At 30.8% G+C, this 18087-nt stretch overlaps 1 protein-coding gene across 1 annotated transcript in view; it reads right to left on the bottom strand.

The window, feature by feature from the left end:
* LOC306996400 (uncharacterized protein) overlaps positions 1-16578 on the bottom strand; it is a 42660-nt gene extending 26082 nt beyond the window's left edge. The window contains exon 1 of the mRNA XM_079608839.1: positions 16523-16578. The gene's annotated coding sequence lies outside the window, so the exon portion shown is untranslated. The remainder of the gene's footprint in view (positions 1-16522) is intronic.
* Between the last annotated feature and the right edge of the window lie 1509 nt (positions 16579-18087).

The raw sequence follows: 18087 nt of genomic DNA, 5'->3' as shown, positions 1-18087 counted from the left end.
CATAAGTTTTCCTGACATTCGCCAACTCCAAAGAAACAAAGCCAGCTTTATGGATATTGCCGGTGTGGTAGGTGCTATAGACGGGACACATAACGTTATTAAAATAATTGCACCACGTCAGGATGAGGACATGTTTGTGAATAGAAAGAAAACCCACTCCATCAATACCCAGATTGTGTTCGATGCAAACTTCACAATTCTCGATGTTGTATCCCAGTGCCGAATTTCCCTTTTATTTTATTTTTTATTTTTTTCAGCACCAACTGGGCCAGCAGCAGTGACTGATCCTGCGTCCAGTTGGGCTTTCTTTTCCGTTTTGGCGAGTTCATAATCCGCCGTCATTCAACTATTACATTACTTAAATAGGAGCAATATTTCCTTGCTTTAAGTAGTCTATTTAGGCTAATAGGATGTCAATTAACCAAGCAAGTGTTAATGCAAGTGTCGTTTTTCATTATTAGGCAAGTGGCGGTTTTCATTAGGGTATTAGTTAGTATTAGATTTAATTTAATTTAATTCACAACTTCTCTCTCTCTCTCTCTCTCTCTCTCTCTCTCTCTCTCTCTCTCTCTTTCTCTCTCTCTCTCTCTCTCTCTGCCTTTTTAGAATTACACTTCACTGGGGCCTGCACAAACATGTCATTATATATGCATTTCGATTACATTATTATTATTATTTTGTGTAGGACACAGACATATTTAGATGTCGTAATTCCATGATTTGGTGCGTCTGTGTTATGTTCCGCATGATGGCCCTGTCATCTAACAACCAATCACCGTGATCATTGCGAGGAAGCTCGTGCATGAGAATTGACGTCATCCATAGCAACGAAGACTCACTCTTAGTTTAGGAGTTGTCATTTTTCCTTACTAAGAGTAGGTCTGAAAGGCGTTGTGAATAACTTTTAAGAGAACACTCCTAGCTAAAATCTTTAGTGCGATTTAGGAGTACTCCTAGTGGTAAGATAAAATGCTTTGTGAATACGGCCCCTGTTCAATAGTGTTTTAGTTTCTAAAGACATTTTCTTTGTTTTCAACTCATTAACAAGCCTTTGCCTTGCCTCATTGTATTTATGACATTGCATTATTACATGCTCTACTGTTTCAGGTATCTGGCAATACTCACAATTTCCATCTCCATGCTTTTTTATTAAGAACATTGTACTATTTAACTTTGTATGACCCAACCTCATCCTAGTTAGTACAATTTCTTCCTGTCTTGTTCCGGTTATGTGTGTGTCTTTTCCCACTTTCCCTTGTATCCTATAAAGATGTCTTCCTGTGTACCCATTATCCCAAATATGTTGCCACTTTTTAATAGTTTTAGCCTTTACTATACTTTTGATTTCTGCTTTACTGTACTTTACATCTACATCTATATTGCTTTTGTCTGTTGCTCTCTTTGCATGCTCATCGGCCAGTTCGTTACCCTCTACTCCTATATGGGCAGGAACCCATAAGAATGTCACCCTCCTTCCTGATGCTTGTATTCCATTTGCCAGCTGTAAAATTTCGATTAAAATATCTTCCCTTGAATCAGACCGATAGTTCTGAACACTAAACATTGCTGAACTTGAATCAGAGGCAATCACTGCCTGCAGACAATTATTAGACTCTATCCACACGAGTGCTAACCATATGGCAACCAGTTCAGCAGTGTACACTGATAGGTCATCATTTATCCTTTTTGCCTTTTCTTCCTGAGTCACTGTGCTTTTCATAATAAAAGTCTCCACTCACACAACTCTTGACTAAGCAGTTTCAAATTAAAAGTCCTTAACTAAATATTTATGAATGAAAAATAAACTGACTTCTCTTTTTATTTTTTTATTTTTTTATTTATTATTATTAGTGCCAAGTTTAGTTGTATGGACTGACAGGGAATCGTTAAGAAAGTCTCTTCCATATGCATTTAGGAACTGTACTTTTGAAAAGACAGTCATCATCATAATGCTGCAGCTGGCTTTGAAGCAGAGAAATACTTGCCAATCAGCTCTGGCGTGATGCATTTCTTAAAAAAGTTTGTAGCACATGCAAATGTGCCATCTCAGTAGTCATTAGGCACAATGTCAGTAAATATTACGGTGGCACTAATCCCATGCGAATAGACCCTCTGTAAATATGTACATAAATATTCCACAATTTCCTGTTTTAAAGAATTTTTCCACTTTTTTTTTTTTTTACTATTGAGGTGCTTGAAAAAGCATTCAGTTGCATTCTAGGCGCTGGGATGTCAAAACTGTGGCAAAACTCAAGTGTTTTCCATTTAGATTTAGATTTAACATTTAGATTTAACATTTAGATTTAGATTTAATATTTTGATTTAACATTTAGATTTATATTTAACATTTAGATTTAGATTTATATTTAACATTTATATTTATATTTAGATTTAATATTTAGATTTACATTTAGATTTAGATTAACATTTAGATTTAGATTTAACATTTAGATTTAGATTTAACATTTAGATTTAGATTTAATATTTAGATTTAACATTTAGATTTAGATTTAATATTTAGATTTAACATTTAGATTTATATTTAACATTTAGATTTATATTTATATTTAACATTTATATTTAGATTTAATATTTAGATTTACATTTAGATTTAGATTTAACATTTAGATTTAGATTTAACATTTAGATTTAGATTTAATATTTATATTTAACATTTAGATTTAGATTTAATATTTAGATTTAACATTTAGATTTAGATTTAACATTTAGATTTAGATTTAGATTTAACATTTAGATTTAGATTTAACATTTAGATTTAGATTTAACATTTAGATTTAGATTTAATATTTATATTTAACATTTAGATTTAGATTTAATATTTAGATTTAACATTTAGATTTAGATTTAACATTTAGATTTAGATTTAACATTTAGATTTAGATTTAATATTTAGATTTAACATTTAGATTTAGATTTAATATTTAGATTTAACATTTAGATTTAGATTTAATATTTAGATTTAACATTTAGATTTAGATTTAATATTTAGATTTAACATTTAGATTTAGATTTAACATTTAGATTTAGATTTAACATTTAGATTTAGATTTAACATTTAGATTTAACATTTAGATTTAGATTTAACGTTTAGATTTAGATTTAACATTTATATTTATAATTTAAATTTAACATTTATATTTAACATTTAGATTTACATTTAACATTTATATTTATAATTTAGATTTACATTTAACATTTAGATTTAACAGATTTAGATTTAACATTTAGATTCAACATTTATATTTAGATTTAACATTTATATTTAGATTTAACATTTAGATTCAACATTTATATTTAGATTTAATATTTAGATTTAGAGTTCATATTTAGATTTAACATTTAGATTTAGATTTAACATTCAGATTCAACATTTAGATTTAACATTTAGATTTAGATTTAACATTTAGATTTAACATTTAGATTTAACATTTAGATTTAGATTTAACATTTAGATTTAACATTTAGATTTAACATTTAGATTTAGATTCAACATTTAGATTTAGATTTAATATTTAGATTTAACATTTAGATTTAACATTTAGATTTAATATTTAGATTTACATTTAACATTTATATTTATAATTTAGATTTACATTTAACATTTAGATTTAACAGATTTAGATTTAACATTTAGATTCAACATTTAGATTTAGATTTAGATTTAATATTTAGATTTAACATTTAGATTTAACATTTAGATTTAACATTTAGATTAAGATTTAACATTTAGATTTAGATTTAACATTTAGATTCAGCATTTATATTCAACATTTATATTTAGATTTAACATTTAGATTCAACATTTATATTTAATATTTATATTTAACATTTAGATTTAAATTTAACATTTAGATTCAATATTTAGATTTAGATTTAATTTTTAGATTTAACGTTTAGATTTAGATTTAACATTTAGATTTAACATTTAGATTTAGATTTAACATTTAGATTCAACATTTAGATTTAGATTTACATTTAACATTTATATTTATAATTTATATTTAACATTTAGATTCAACATTTAAATTTAGATTTAATATTTAGATTTAACATTTAGATTTAGATTTAACATTTATATTTAATATTTAGATTTAACATTTAGATTCAACATTTATATTTAATATTTAGATTTAACATTTAGATTTAGATTTAACATTTAGATTCAATATTTAGATTTAGATTTAATTTTTAGATTTAACGTTTAGATTTAGATTTAACATTTAGATTTAACATTTAACATTTAGATTTAGATTTAACATTTAGATTCAACATTTAGATTTAGATTTACTTTTAACATTTATATTTATAATTTAGATTTAACATTTAGATTTAGATTTAACATTTAGATTTAGATTTAATATTTAGATTTAACATTTAGATTCAACATTTAGATTTAACATTTAGATTTAACATTTAGATTTAACATTTAGATTTAGATTTAACATTTAGATTTAGATTTAATATTTATATTTAACATTTAGATTCAACATTTATATTTAACATTTAGATTTAACATTTATATTTAGATTTAACATTTATATTTAGATTTAACATTTATATTTAGAATTAACATTTATATTTAGATTTAAAATTTAGATTCAGCATTTATATTTAATATTTAGATTTAACATTTAGATTTAACATTTAGATTTAACATTTAGATTTACATTTAACATTTAGATTTATAATTTAGATTTAGATTTAACATTTAGATTTAACAGATGTAGATTTAACATTTAGATTTAACATTTAGATTTAGATTTAACATTTAGATTTATAATTTAGATTTAGATTTAACAGATGTAGATTTAACATTTAGATTCAACATTTAGATTTAGATTTAACATTTAGATTTAGATTTAACATTTAGATTTAGTTTTAACATTTAGATTTAGATTTAACAGATTTAGATTTAACATTTAGATTCAACATTTATAGTTAGATTTAATATTTAGATTTAACATTTAGATTTAACATTTAGATTTAGAGGTAATATTTAGATTTAACATTTAGATTTAGATTTAACATTTAGATTCAGCATTTATATTTAATATTTAGATTTAACATTTAGATTTAGATTTAAATTTAACATTTATATTTATAATTTATATTTATATTTAACATTTAGATTTAACAGATTTAGATTTATCATTTAGATTCAACATTTAGATTTAGATTTAACAGATTTAGATTTAGATTTAACATTTAGCTTCAACATTTATATTTAGATTTAATATTTAGATTTAACATTTAGATTTAACATTTAGATTTAACATTTAGATTTAGATTTAACATTTATATTTAGATTTAACATTTAGATTTAGATTCAACATTTAGATTTAGATTTAATATTTAGATTTAACATTTAGATTTAACATTTAGATTTACATTTAACATTTAGATTTATAATTTAGATTTACATTTAACATTTAGATTTAACAGATTTAGATTTAACATTTAGATTCAACATTTATATTTAGATTTAACATTTAGATTTAGTTTTAACATTTAGATTTAGATTTAACAGATTTAGATTTAACATTTAGATTCAACATTTATATTTAATATTTAGATTTAGAGTTCATATTTAGATTTAACATTTAGATTTAGATTTAACATTCAGATTCAACATTTATATTTATATTTAATATTTATATTTATTTATTTATATTTAATATTTATATTTAACATTTATATTTATATTTAACATTTAACATTTATATTTAATATTTAGATTTAAAATTTAGATTTAGATTTAACATTTAGATTTAGATTTAACATTTAGATTTAACATTTAGGGCCCTATCTTGCACCCAGCGCAATTGACTTTGAACACCGAGGCATGTATCATTCCTATTTAGCACCCGACACACAGCGGACTTTTCCCTCCACAGACGCACGTCGGTAAATTAGCAAATGAACTTGCGCTCGCGGGGACGGTTCAGCGCAAAGAGGAGGTGTGTTCCGGCGCAAAACTTCCATGGTGCTATTTTCCATTTTTAGAAAGCAATTGCGCCATTGACCAGGAAAAAAACAGTCTAAAGACAGTGGCGCGTTGCGCGTTAGTGATATGGTATTTTAAGGGCGCGTGCTTGGCCATAATGTTAATGCGCATCCACTTTGATTCTCTAAACAGATGCAGCAGTTTTCATTTTTGCAAATCATAAATTATTACAAGGAAAAATATTAACACACGAGGGAAATCATTGTTGTGTCCGTGAAGATGAGAAAAAGATCTATCTAGATAAAAAAAAAAATAAAAAAAAATCTAGATTAGGCTACACATTTACTACCCAAATTATACGCCTGTTTAACCAAAGCTAATTTGGGTGGGTTTCTCCCATCATCCCCAATGTCACTTCTCTGTGTTTTACAGCCCTGACGAGAACGTCAGTCTCCTCGGCTGTGAACTGCTCCTGGCGTGAGCTAGCAAATCCGCCGTTATAAAAGCAATCCGCCATGGAACAAGCGCGCCGGCTCTTAAAGGGAATGTGAGAGGACGCTCTGATTGGTTTATTTCACGTTACGCCCAAACCACACCTATGAATAATGAAGCTAACTTCAGACCAACCCCTTTTAGATTTGCGTCGGGCGCAAGAGTCATTTATCCCGCCGGGAAAATAGCAACAGCGCCGGGATCCGCCCACAAAGTTACTTGCGCTTTGCACTTTGACACTTGCGTTTCAGATCGTTAAAATAGGGCCCTTAGATTTAACATTCAGATTCAACATTTAGATTCAACATTTAGATTTAGATTTAACATTTAGATTCAACATTTAGATTCAACATTTAGATTTAGATTTAATATTTAGATTTAACATTTAGATTTAGATTTAACATTTAGATTTAGATTTAACATTTAGATTTAGATTTAACATTTAGATTTAACATTCAGATTCAACATTTAGATTTAACATTTAGATTTAACATTTAGATTTAGATTTAACATTTAGATTTACATTTAACATTAATATTTATCATTTATATTTAGATTTAACATTTAGATTTAGATTTAACATTTAGATTTAGATTTAATATTTATATTTAACATTTAGATTCAACATTTATATTTAACATTTAGATTTAGATTTAACATTTAGATTCAACATTTATATTTAGATTTAATATTTAGATTTAACATTTAGATTTAGATTTAACATTTAGATTTAACATTTAGATTTAACATTCAGATTCAACATTTAGATTTAACATTTAGATTTAACATTTAGATTTAAATTTAACATTTAGATTTACATTTAACATTAATATTTATCATTTATATTTAGATTTAACATTTAGATTTAGATTTAACATTTAGATTTAGATTTAACAGATTTAGATTTAGATTTAATATTTAGATTTAACATTTAGATTTAACATTTAGATTTATAATTTAGATTTAGATTTACATTTACATTTAACATTTATATTTATAATTTAGATTTAACATTTAGATTTAACATTTAGATTTAGATTTAACATTTAGATTTAACATTTAGATTAAGATTTAACATTTAGATTTAGATTTAACATTTATATTCACCATTTATATTCAACATTTATATTTAGATTTAACATTTAGATTCAACATTTATATTTAATATTTAGATTTAACATTTAGATTTAACATTTAGATTTAGATTTAAATTTAACATTTATATTTATAATTTATATTTAGATTTAACATTTAGATTTAACATTTAGATTTAGATTTAACATTTAGATTCAACATTTATATTTAGATTTACATTTAACATTTATATTTATAATTTATATTTAACATTTAGATTCAACATTTACATTTAGATTTAATATTTAGATTTAACATTTAGATTTAGATTTAACATTTATATTTAATATTTAGATTTAACATTTAGATTCAACATTTATATTTAATATTTAGATTTAACATTTAGATTTAGATTTAACATTTAGATTCAATATTTAGATTTAGATTTAACGTTTAGATTTAGATTTAACATTTAGATGTAACATTTAACATTTATATTTAGATTTAACATTTAGATTCAACATTTAGATTTAGATTTAGATTTAACATTTAGATTTAGATTTAATATTTAGATTTAACATTTAGATTCAACATTTAGATTTAACATTTAGATTTAACATTTAGATTTAACATTTAGATTTAGATTTAACATTTAGATTCAACATTTATATTTAGATTTACATTTAACATTTATATTTATAATTTATATTTAACATTTAGATTCAACATTTACATTTAGATTTAATATTTAGATTTAACATTTAGATTTAGATTTAACATTTATATTTAATATTTAGATTTAACATTTAGATTCAACATTTATATTTAATATTTAGATTTAACATTTAGATTTAGATTTAACATTTAGATTCAATATTTAGATTTAGATTTAACGTTTAGATTTAGATTTAACATTTAGATGTAACATTTAACATTTATATTTAGATTTAACATTTAGATTCAACATTTAGATTTAGATTTAGATTTAACATTTAGATTTAGATTTAATATTTAGATTTAACATTTAGATTCAACATTTAGATTTAACATTTAGATTTAACATTTAGATTTAACATTTAGATTTAGATTTAACATTTAGATTTAACATTTAGATTTAACATTTACATTTAGATTTAATATTTAGATTTAACATTTAGATTCAACATTTATATTTAGATTTAACATTTATATTTAGATTTAACATTTATATTTAGAATTAACATTTAGATTTAGAATTAACATTTAGATTCAGCATTTATATTTAACATTTAGATTTAACATTTAGATTTAACATTTAGATTTATAATTTAGATTTAGATTTAACATTTAGATTTAACAGATGTAGATTTAACATTTAGATTTAACATTTAGATTTAGATTTAACATTTAGATTTATAATTTAGATTTAGATTTAACAGATGTAGATTTAACATTTAGATTCAACATTTATATTTATATTTAACATTTAGATTTAGTTTTAACATTTAGATTTAGATTTAACAGATTTAGATTTAACATTTAGATTCAACATTTATAGTTAGATTTAATATTTAGATTTAACATTTAGATTTAACATTTAGATTTAGAGGTAATATTTAGATTTAACATTTAGATTTAGATTTAACATTTAGATTCAGCATTTATATTTAATATTTAGATTTAACATTTAGATTTAACATTTAGATTTAGATTTAAATTTAACATTTATATTTATAATTTATATTTAGATTTAACATTTAGATTTAACAGATTTAGATTTATCATTTAGATTCAACATTTAGATTTAGATTTAACAGATTTAGATTTAACATTTAGCTTCAACATTTATATTTAGATTTAATATTTAGATTTAACATTTAGATTTAACATTTAGATTTAGAGTTAATATTTAGATTTAACATTTAGATTTAGATTTAACATTTAGATTTAGATTCAACATTTAGATTTATAATTTAGATTTACATTTAACATTTAGATTTAACAGATTTAGATTTAACATTTAGATTTAACATTTAGATTTAGATTTAACATTTAGATTTAGATTTAACATTTAGATTTAGATTTAACATTTAGATTTAACATTCAGATTCAACATTTAGATTTAACATTTAGATTTAACATTTAGATTTAGATTTAACATTTAGATTTAGATTTACATTTAACATTAATATTTATCATTTATATTTAGATTTAACATTTAGATTTAGATTTAACATTTAGATTTAGATTTAACAGATTTAGATTTAATATTTAGATTTAACATTTAGATTTAACATTTAGATTTATAATTTAGATTTAGAATTAGATTTACATTTACATTTAATATTTAGATTTAACATTTAGATTTATAATTTAGATTTAGATTTAACATTTATATTTATAATTTAGATTTAGATTTAACATTTAGATTTAGATTTAGATTTAACAGATTTATATTTAACATTTAGATTCAACATTTATATTTATATTTAATATTTATATTTAACATTTATATGTATTTATTTAGATTTAATATTTATATTTAACATTTATAGTTAGATTTAACATTTATATTTATATTTAATATTTAGAGTTAACATTTAGATTTAGATTTAACATTTAGATTTAACATTCAGATTCAACATTTAGATTCAACATTTAGATTTAGATTTAACATTTAACATTAATATTTATAATTTATATTTAGATTTAACATTTAGATTTACATTTAACATTAATATTTATAATTTATATTTAGATTTAACATTTAGATTTAGATTTAACATTTAGATTTAACAGATTTAGATTTAATATTTAGATTTAACATTTAGATTTAGATTTAACATTTAGATTTATAATTTAGATTTAGATTTACATTTACATTTATATTTATAATTTAGATTTAGATTTAACAGATTTAGATTTAACATTTAGATTCAACATTTATATTTATATTTAATATTTAGATTTAACATTTATATTTATTTATTTATATTTCATATTTATATTTAACATTTATATTTATATTTAACATTTAACATTTATATTTAATATTTAGATTTAACATTTAGATTTAGATTTAACATTTAGATTTAACATTTAGATTTAGATTTAACATTTAGATTTAACATTTAGATTTAACATTCAGATTCAACATTTAGATTCAACATTTAGATTTAGATTTAACATTTAGATTCAACGTTTAGATTCAACATTTATATTTAGATTTAATATTTAGATTTAACATTTTGATTTAACATTTAGATTTAGATTTAACATTTAGATTTAGATTTAACATTCAGATTCAACATTTAGATTTAACATTTAGATTCAACATTTCAGTTCAGTTCAGTTCAGTTCAGTTCAGTTCAGTTTATTGAAGTTGCATCTTATATCATATTTACATACAATGCAAGAGCAAAAATCTTAGGTCTCCCTCCCTCCTGACAAGCAGCAGCTTAAAAGTGCCTATACACACACACACACACACACACACACACACACACACACACACACACACACACACACACACACACACACACACACACACACACAGTTAAAAACAGTACATTACATCTCCCTAATAAATAACTGTCTATCTACTGTTAAGAAGCCTAATAGCTTGGTGAAAAAATGAGTCTCTAAGTCTGCAGGTTTTTGCTCTCAGACTGCAGTAGCGCTTGCCTGAGGGAAGCCGCTGGAAAAGGTTGCTGTTAGGGTGGCTGGAGTCCTTGATAATCTTTTGGGCCTTCGTCTTGCACCTCTCCTGATACAGGTCTGCTATAGGTGCAAGCTCACAGCCGCATATTTTCTGAGCAGTTTTTACTACTCTTTGTATTGCTCTGCGGCTGTTTGTAGTGCAGTTGCCATACCAGGAGGTGATGGCCCCTGTGAGGACACTCTCAATTGTCCCTCGATAGAAGGCACAGAGAACATTGGGGCCCATGCCAAATTTCCTCAGACGCCTAAGGTGGAACAGGCGTTGCTGGGCCTTCCCCACTATTCCCGTAGTGTGCAGGTCCCAGGTGAGGTTATTGGTGATGTTGATCCCAAGGAACTTAAAACTGCTCACCCTTTCCACAGCATTCCCCTGAATCATCAAAGGAGTCAGTTCAGCTCTTTTTCTCTTCCTGAAGTCCACCACCAGCTCTTTCGTTTTTGCCACATTTAGTGACAAATTGTTATCCTGACACCATTGTACCAGATTCTCCACTTCCTCCCTGTACAACAACTCGTTGTCACCTCTAATCCGGCCCACCACCGTGGTGTCATCAGCAAACTTGACAATGAGGTTTGACGAGTGTAATGGTGTACAGTCATATGTGTACAGTGAGTAAAGAAGAGGACTAAGCACACAGCCTTGGGGCGCTCCGGTACTCACGGTTAGAGGAGCGGAGGTGATGGACCCCATCCTAACCACCTGACGGCGGTTACTTAGGAAGTCCAGGATGAGATTGCAGAGGTCCGGTGGAAAATCAAGGCTGCTGAGTTTTTTGACCAGTCTAGAGGGAATTATTGTATTAAATGCCGAGCTATAATCAATGAAAAGTATTCTGACATAAGAGTTCTCATTTTCCAGGTGCGTGAGTGTGTTATGGAGTACTGTGGATATAGCATCCTCTGTGGATCTGTTTTCTCGATAGGCAAACTGATGGTGATCCAGAGTTTTTGGGACGATAGTGCTGATGTAATCTCTTATAAGCCGTTCAAAGCATTTGCTCACTATCGGAGTGAGGGCAACCGGCCGCCAATCATTTAGACACATGATTTTGCTCTTCTTGGGAATTGGCACTATTTCAGAGGATTTAAAGCAAGAGGGAAATACAGAGAGAGACAGACAACGGTTGAAAATGTCCACAAACACGCCTGCAAGTTGTGATGCGCAAGTTCTAATCACCCGACCAGGAATCCCATCCGGCCCAGCAGCTTTTCGGATGTTCACTCGCTCAAACACACGTCGCACATCACCCTCTGTGATGTGGAATGTCCTTGGTGTGTTATTGGGAGTGTTTGCACTGCCGGCAGGACTACTCTGGGGGGTCATGTTGGTGGTTTCAAACCGGGCATAAAAAAGATTCAGCTCATCTGGCAGTGTAGGCAAGACATTAGTTGTATAACTAGGTCTTGCCTTGAGGTCCGATATGGAATGTATACCCTGCCATACCCTGCGTGAATCGTTTTCACTCAGCTGTTTCTCAATTTTTTCCTTATATTGCCTCTTTGCCAGCTTGATTGCCCTGCGGAGATTATATTGAGCTATTTTCTTCTCCTCCGAGTTCCCAGAAGAAAAGGCTTTGTCTCTTGCTGTGAGGGCTAGTCTTACAGAGTGATCAAGCCATGCTTTTTGATTGGGAAAAACACGGACTGATTGCATAGGGACAATGTCTTCAAAACACTTCAGTATAAAACACATCACTACGTCGGCATATTCGTGAATATCACCAGTCGCCTCCCAAAACACCTCCCAATCCACAGTCTCAAAACAATCCTGGAGCTCAGCATCCAATTGGTCGGACCAACGGGGGATTGACCTCATGATGGGCGCTGTCTGCTTTAACTTATGCTTATAGGCTGGCAGCAGCAAAATAGAGGCGTGGTCTGACTTCCCGAATGGTGGCCGGAGGAGGGGTTTGTAAGCGTTGCGGAAGGGAAAATAGCAGTGATCTAAAGATTTACTGCCGCGAGTTTTGAAATGAATTTGCTGCAAATATTTCGGCAGTATTTTGCTCAAAGAAGCTTGGTTGAAATCTCCAAGCAGTATGGAAGCTGCCTCCGGATATTTATCTTCAACGTTAGTGACGGAGTTATACAGTTCTCTCAGTGCGCTCTCCGTGTTTGCTTGTGGAGGAATATAGACTGCTGTTAAAACGACGGCCGAAAACTCCCTCGGCAGCCAGAATGGTCTACACAGCAGCATTAAGTATTCCACGTCAGGTGAGCAGAATTGCTTTATAGGATGTATACTGTCCGGATTACACCACACATTGTTGGTAAAAAAACAGACTCCACCACCTTTCTTCTTCCCCGAGAGGTCAGCTGATCTGTCCGCCCGAAACACGGAGAAGCCATGGGGGGCAACTGCGTGATCGGGCACGCTCGGTGATAACCAGGTTTCTGTTAGGCAAATAACATTACAGTCTCTTGTCTCACGTTGAAGGGATGTTCTGGCCCAGAGTTCACTCAGCTTATTATCCAGAGACTGAACGTTTGCCAGCAATATACTGGGGAGCGGAGGTCGGGTAGCTCGCCGCCTGAGTCTCACAAGTGTCCCGGCTCTGCGTCCTCTTTTCCGGCGTTTGTTCCGTCTTTGCCTGGGTCTCGCCGCTGAGTTGATATATGGATATTCCTCTGTTGATGCGACCAGTGGGTCAATATGAATATACTCCGGAATAGGGCGGTTGATCGTTGAGTCTCGAATTTCTAATAAAGTGTCTCTGTCATAAGCTAGCAGGCTAACAACTTTACATACATATGTTAAGCAAAAGTATAATAAAATAACTAAAAAGCTGCGTGGTCGTGGAGGGGTGAGAGACACGGCAGCCATACACGGCGCCATCATCATCATTTAGATTTAGATTTAACATTTAACGATGGAATCGACCGGAAGTAATATAGCCTCGGTCGGTGACGTCATCGGCGCGCACCAGCGACGCGAGGCTATAATTAGATGAGCCGCAGGTGCATCGTCAGGATATTTTGTCCGAAGAGCAGTCCTGGGACATCATCAGCACGGCAAAGTAGCGCAGCATCTCGTTCCATTTTTTCAGGGAACAGGGTTACAGTCAAGTAACCCGGAACGTTCCCTTTCAAAAGCTACAATCGATGCTGCGCTGCTTAGCGCATTGGGAACGAGAATGCCCACGCCGCTGTGCTTGAAGGTGTCTGGACTCCCTACGGCTGTGTAGGTGTGCTCACAAGAAACGCAGGAAAGCCCTAGACATTAGCTTGCGATGTCGACTCAAGGACGTGAGAGCCCGGAGTGGTATGAATATTCAAACTATAAAATCTTATGAATGTGTGCGGAGAGGACCAGCCTGCCGCATCACAAACAAACTGCAAGGGGGCACCTCTTGCCAAGGCAGCAGAGGAGGCGACCCCTCTGGTGGAGTGAGCCCTTAGACCCGTTGGCGAAGCTCATAGGCAAGAGCAATAGCATCCCTGACCCAATGTGACATGGTCTGTTTAGTGGCGGCGGCAGTACCCCTGTTGCTGCCCCCATAACAAACGAATAGTTGCTCTGACTTACGCCACTGGCTAGTGCGGTGGACGTAGGCCTGAAGAGCACGGACTGGACACAGTCTGTGAGATCTCTCCTGCTCCTGCGTTGTGAACGGTGGAGGGCAGAAGGCCTCTAGAGTGACCGGATATACAGCCGAGAATGGTACCTTAGGCAGGTAATCAGGATGAGGATGCAAAATCACTTTCACCATTCCTGGGGCAAAGTCTAAGCAGGATGGCGATATTGACAGAGCCTGCATGTCCCCGATTCTTTTTAGAGAGGTTATAGCCATTAGAAAAAACATCTTTAGGGTCAGAAGTTTATCAGACGCTGACTCTATGGTTCAAAAGGGGGGTCTCAACCAATCAGATCAGCCTGGTACGCCTGCAACACTGCCATAGTGTGCAGAGCAGCACCAGTCTGACCCCCACCAGCGTGGATGTCATTATACACGGCTTGGTGGGGAGTGCTGACTCCTTAAAAGACGATGAGCCACAGAGAAGAGATAGCCAGTGAGCGTCTCTTCGGACTGGCACATCGTATGCACATGCCCCCATGATAGTCTAATAAATTGACGTCAAGGGCACAAAGAATAAGGTTTTCCCCATGCACGAGTTAACGTCATGGAGATCCTCAAGGAGGACAGTCTAGCTGTAATCTGGCCACTGCACGAGTCACCAACTCGAGTAACCTCTCACACGCTTTATCATAACGAGAGAAGTGCTCGGAGTCGGTACTCTCAAAGTCCATCATAATTATTTAGATGGCTTTTTCAATATTTAATCCCTCAGAATTAAATGTGGCCAAAGAACAGCCAGACAAAAAATTATTACAAGCATTTGATATATTGCATTGAATATCTGATTTCTCATCATCATTCAATTCATTATTTTCTTTCTGTTTCTTAGATAGCTGAATTCTAACCTGTGTTACACACGCGATTATATGATGCTGTCTCAGATTGGAGAGACGCGCGCAGGCTATCTCTCCCCTGGGATCGTATTATCACATGCATTTTCAGCGGGTCAGGCTGGTAGGCCTACTGCGCTGTACACTACAGGCATACCAGGCTGATCTGATGAAAGATTTAAATGCAGCCTGTCATCCAGACCGTGTCTGATTGATATTTGGCTGTATTTATTGCTGACTGTCCTCTTTATTAAACTCAGTCTCTGCAGATTTCAGCTCTTCCTGATGCTTTCATGCTCGTCTTCACTTGTAGCTGACGGGAATTTACAGCATTTATTGGAGAATTACTGTGGGAGGAGCTTCACTGATGATGTGATTGCAGTGGGAGGGGCTTGACTGATGAGTTTGTTTTTATAATAAACGACACTTCTAAGTGTAGCTGGCGCGGTCTGCACTTCGCCGACTACTGCGTTGTGTTCTGGTGCACTGATGACAGGACACTGACGATCTTCAATCAGAATCAGTCTCTCTCAGTCAAGAAGAATGCAGACTCAGTATTTAATCGCATTCAAAATTAGAAAAATTACCATGAAAAATTAACATATCGCATTAGGCTTGAGTATATCATGTGTAGGCTGTGTGTCATATTGCGTGTTATTTCTGTTATTAACTATGGGTAACAACGTTAAATAACGTTAATGTTTTACATTAACATTATGCAACATGAAATAAACCATCATGATTTCACTAGTTAACACAGTAACATGCATGAAGCAAAAAGTGCATGCTTTACATCTGGGTTGTGCCATTGAACATCAATATATTCAAGAAAACTTTAAAAAAAAACCACATTATATTCTAAACCTGGTATTGGAAGTACATACCTGTACAATTTCAAAGAGAGCAACAGTTCAGGATTATCTCCACTCAGAATCAGCCTAACATAAGAAAAGGGAAAACTGAAACATGTGGGCTTCATCACAAGACGACAGAATGGCGAGCGCTAACTTACAGCAAAACAAACCACGAGGCTAGCTATGTTAGCAATTCCTTAAGCACTCAAAACAGCAGTTCTCCACACATCTCAACTAAATATGTGCACTCATCATACAATACACGTACAAGTTACCATGTGCACTAAAGCTAAAGTTGCAACCGGTATATTTCAAGCTTACATTGCACTGATGTGAACACGTACCTCTCTCAGTCCAGTAGAATGCAGACTGAGAAACGAACGCTCTAAGTCAGTATATGACCACCGCCAGCCTCTATCCGATAGAGGGCGCAATTACACGACAAACAACTCTCCCAATACCTGTGAGCTACCATGAAGTGACTGAACAATACAAGATTATGGTGAAATAAACTCACATACCCACAAAATAGAAAATGGAAGGTTGCAAAAATATTTGTCATTCTTTACATAAGCATTTATGTCTGTCTATCTATTCATCGTAACTGATGCCAATAAAAAAATATATATGTTGCTAATCCTAACATTATTCTGCTTCTTCATTATAAATCCATGTATCTAGAAATATAGAAAATAATATAAATAATTTAAATTCTTCCAAATATAAATAATTGTAAGAAAAACAGTTCATAAACATAAACACAGAATTAAACATATAGTAGCCAACAAATCCCCTCAGTCTGCTGACACCAATGAAATGAGCTTTAAGTGACAATTTACAGGAGATCTGGAGACATCAGCATAATAAATGAGGTGAAAACAGGAACTGTTTTCAGCAGATCTGTTAATATTGATGAGCCTCAGACTATCAACACTCATTCAACAAGCCATTCAGGATCATCAGCAGATCATCTCACTTTATTCTGAGTGTTTGCTGTTAGAAACACATTATTTGAGTCAGAGAGATGACTAAAGACTATTAAACTGCTCCATTGAAAGACAATACTGTTATTTCTCACACTATGACATGGATAAAACATCAATAACACAAAAACAATCACTAATGATGACACTCATCCTCATAAACCACTACAGATAAATAATTACATCAGCATATTATGACCAAATTAATCTAGTTTGATCTTATAACTACATGAATCACTATAAAGTAAAATAGCCTAATAACATTTTACATGCGCAGAAACTGAAAATGATTAATGGGACGGAGACTTCGTACGCCAGTTCCTCAGCTTCCCTCGTTGCTCATTCCCAGCCTGCCAGATGAGGCTACAGTGGTGAAGAGAGAGAGAGAGAGAGAGAGAGAGAGAGAGAGAGAGAGAGAGAGAGAGAGAGAGAGAGAGAGAGAGAGAGAGAGAGAGAGAGAGGAGACTAAAGGACAGTTCAGTGTTTACAGTAGGAGCAGCAAACACTGCGATCTTAACAATAGTCACAATCACTGCAGGAAACATGAGAGGAAGAAGAGAAACTGGACATGACTGAAGTCAAGGGTCTTCAACTATCAACAGTTATTGATGA

Source organism: Phoxinus phoxinus, assembly GCF_949152265.1.
Source record: "Phoxinus phoxinus genome assembly, chromosome: 1".
Lineage (NCBI taxonomy): Eukaryota > Metazoa > Chordata > Actinopteri > Cypriniformes > Leuciscidae > Phoxinus > Phoxinus phoxinus.
The sequence above is the reverse complement of the archived record's forward strand: the minus strand, read 5'-3'. Positions and strand labels throughout refer to the sequence as shown.